The sequence below is a fragment of the Macaca mulatta genome, chromosome X (assembly GCF_049350105.2).
Source record: "Macaca mulatta isolate MMU2019108-1 chromosome X, T2T-MMU8v2.0, whole genome shotgun sequence".
Taxonomy (NCBI): domain Eukaryota; kingdom Metazoa; phylum Chordata; class Mammalia; order Primates; family Cercopithecidae; genus Macaca; species Macaca mulatta.
The window spans coordinates 100,731,122-100,734,576 of NC_133426.1; the positions used below are offsets into that span (position 1 = coordinate 100,731,122).

The 3,455-nt window shown below is 35.6% G+C and overlaps 1 non-coding gene across 1 annotated transcript; it reads left to right on the forward strand.

The window, feature by feature from the left end:
- Positions 1–2,834: 2,834 nt before the first annotated feature.
- Positions 2,835–2,939, forward strand: LOC114675153 (U6 spliceosomal RNA). Its single transcript, XR_003726250.1, has one exon. It is a non-coding gene; the product is annotated as a U6 spliceosomal RNA (small nuclear RNA).
- The last annotated feature ends 516 nt before the right edge of the window (positions 2,940–3,455 follow it).

The following is a 3,455-nucleotide window of genomic DNA, read 5'->3' on the forward strand; positions in this document are numbered from 1 at the left end:
ATGTTTTTATTTGTTAGAGTAAACAGACTTTCCACAGAATGTGAAAAATATTTGCAAACTATGCATCTTACAAGGGACTAATATCCAGAATCTCTTAAGAACTCAAACAAATGAGCAAGAAAAAACAATCTCATCAAAAGTAGTCAAATGAATAGACATTTGTCGAAAGAAGATATACAAATGGCCAGCAAACATGAAAAAATGCTCAACATCACTAATTGTCAGAAAATCCAAATTAAAGGCACAATGAGATACCACCTTACACCAGGCAAAATGGCCATTATTAAAATGTCAAAAATCAATAAATGTGGTGAAAAGGCAATGCTTTTTCATCATACACTGGTGAAAATACACCACATACACTGCTGGAGGTAATGAAAATTAGTATAACCTCTATAGAAAACAGTATGGAGATTTCTTAAAGAACTAAATGTAGATCTACTATTCTATCCAGCAATCCCATTACTGGGTATCTACCCAAATGAAAATAAGTTATTATATCAAAAAGATACCTGCACTAGTGTGCTTATCATAGCACATTTTACAATTGAAAAGATATGGAACCAACCTAAGTGCCCATCAATCAATCAGTGGATAAAGAAAATGTGGTGTATATACACCATGGAATACTACTCAGCCATAAAGAAAGAATTAAATAATGCCATTTTCAGCAACTTGAATGAAGCTTGAGGCCATTATTCTAAGTGAAGTAAACAAGGAATGGGAAACCAAATACTGTATTTTCTCACTTATAAGTGGGAGCTAAGCTATGGATATGCAAAGGCAGACAGAGCTATATGATGGACTTTGAAGACTCATACAAGGGATGTTTGGAGGGAGGTGAGGGATGAAAACTACATATTGGGTACAATGTACACTACTTGGGTTATCAGTGCACTAAAATCTCAAACTTCAGCACTATACAATTCATCCATGTAACCAAAAACCACTTGTACACCAAAAATTATTGAAATAAACACATATGTTTAAAAATATAAAAATAAATAAATACACCCAGAAACTGTAAATGCCTGCTGAAGAACTTATGGTATTAAGTCATATATTATTTTAAAGGTTTTATGAGGATCCATGGAGAAGTCAGGAAAATCATTCACACAACAAGGAAAGTTTGTGGAGCAGGTTTTGCTGACACGCTTGATGAAGAAGTGGAAGAACATATTTAAGGCCATCACAATGTGTTAAATGCAAAATCGAAAGAACTTGTTGAGTCATCTAAAGAGAAAGAATAAGCTGAAAAAGAAACTGAAGTAGAACCCACAGCGTAGGCATTACCAAATTTTGCCAAAGTGTTTCAAATTGCACAAACATTAAAAGACAAAATTGTGAAATTCAATCATCAGATGGAATGAAGCATTGAAATCACCTGTGTGATCACCAAAGGATTACAACCTCTGTAGCAAAATTAGGAAGAGTTAAAAAAAAAGAAAAAAGAAAAAAAAAGGACAACAACTTATGATTACTATGTTCGTCCAAAAGATTTTGGCAAGATAACTGCAACTATCAAGAACTCCCATCAAAATTATCTCCTCCTGATATCCAACCAACAACGTTGTAGTGGCTCAATGATCCAGGATCAACCAAAGCAGATGATCCCCCTTTTGATGATACATAGTGGCCTAATGTACATCACAATGCCCATATCATTAACCTCACTTTATCTCATCATCACAAGAAGGATAAGTGAAATAGGATTAGATATTTTGGGAGAGAGAGACCACATTAATATAACTTTTATTAAAGTATATTGTTTTAATTTTTCCATTTTATTATTAGCTATTTCTGTTAATATCTTACTGTGACTAATTTATAAATTAAATTTTATAATAGGTATATATGTAAAGGAAAAGGCAGTATATTACAGGCTTTTGTACTATGTGCAGTTTCAGACACCAACTGAAGGTCTTGGAATTTATCTCTCCTAGAGTGGACTACTCTAGTTTTTTGTTTTGATAAACAATTATGCATTAACTATAGCAAACACTTATCATTTCAGATTCTAGCCTTGTTAATTGTCTTTGAACTATTTTGCAACATTTTATAAATTAAGGGTAACTGATGAATATGCAACATCTGCCTTTTGTGGTGAAGATTTAATTTACCTCCTCCCTATCCACACCTCCATCAGTGAATAAGCCAATCTTAATATTACTTATGTGAAAATTGGACAGGATGATGTTAACTTGCCCAAATTGTCAATTCTTCCCAAATTTTCAATTTTTCCAATTTCTTCAATATCTGGTTACAATCCTCCTAATACAAATTTTTTAATTCACTCTTCTGCCCTACTCAGGGTCACCAAAAACTAAAATATGACCATTCAAAGCCCAACCAAATTTAGGTTGCTTTGCTGCTGGCTTCCTGGCTTTATCCTCTACCTCTACTTCAGGATCTAAAGAAGCTCTTCAAGCTTAAGGCCAAGACTTGTTGTACGCTTCTAAGGAATCACCACACAAGAAGAATATGCACGTGCCAGAATTCTCCCTGGAGAAGATGTTATGTGGATCACTTCCACTGTGGAAGATTGGTGAAATGCTCAGGTTATGTATGCCCTCATAGTACAGGTAACCAACACTATGAACAACATCATCAAGCATATCAACATCTTAACTGGAGAGCTTCAATATGCTCAATGAGCAATGAGGCATAACTGAAATATTTTCTCCCACCAAGCTCCTGGAATCTACTGGACTATTAACCTCAAGGTTTATTCCTGCCTTCTTTTAATACAAACTGTTATCCTAATAAGTCTCTTTTTAAATTTGTAGGCATTTCTCTTTTAAGATGTCTTATCTCTAGAAACATAAGACAATTGAGTGCTTGCTTCGGCAGCACATATACTAAAATTGGAACAGTACAGAGAAGATTAGCATGGCCCCTGCAAGGATGATGCACAAATTCATGAAGCGTTCCATATTTAAAAAAAAAAAAAAAAAGACAATTGAAGTTTGTCACTACTTTTCAACAAATGGCTCAGCACATGTTGCAGAAATAATGCCATCAAAAGTCCTTATGAAAATTTCCTAGAGCCTGCTTTCACCCATTGAAGAGGTTTATGCTTATTTCTGAGTGTTTCAGTTAGCAATGGTATCCATTTGTTTTGAACAAGGGGAGAAACTGATAATGCTAAATGTTGTCTTTGCTCTCTGTTCATGAAAACCTTCAATGGTTGAGAAATTCTCCCACCATTCTGTGTTTTGAAAAATGACTAATGGGGCCGGACGTGGTGGCTCATGCCTGTAATCCCAGCACTTTGGGAGGCTGCGGCAGATGGATTGCCTGGGGTCGGGAGCTCAAGACCAGTCTGACAACATGATGAAACTCCATCACTACTAAAAGTACAAAATTTAGCCGGGTACAGTGGCAGGCTCCTATAATTCCAGCTACTTGGGAGGCTGAGGCAGGAGAATTGCTTGAACCTGGGAGGCGGAGGTTGA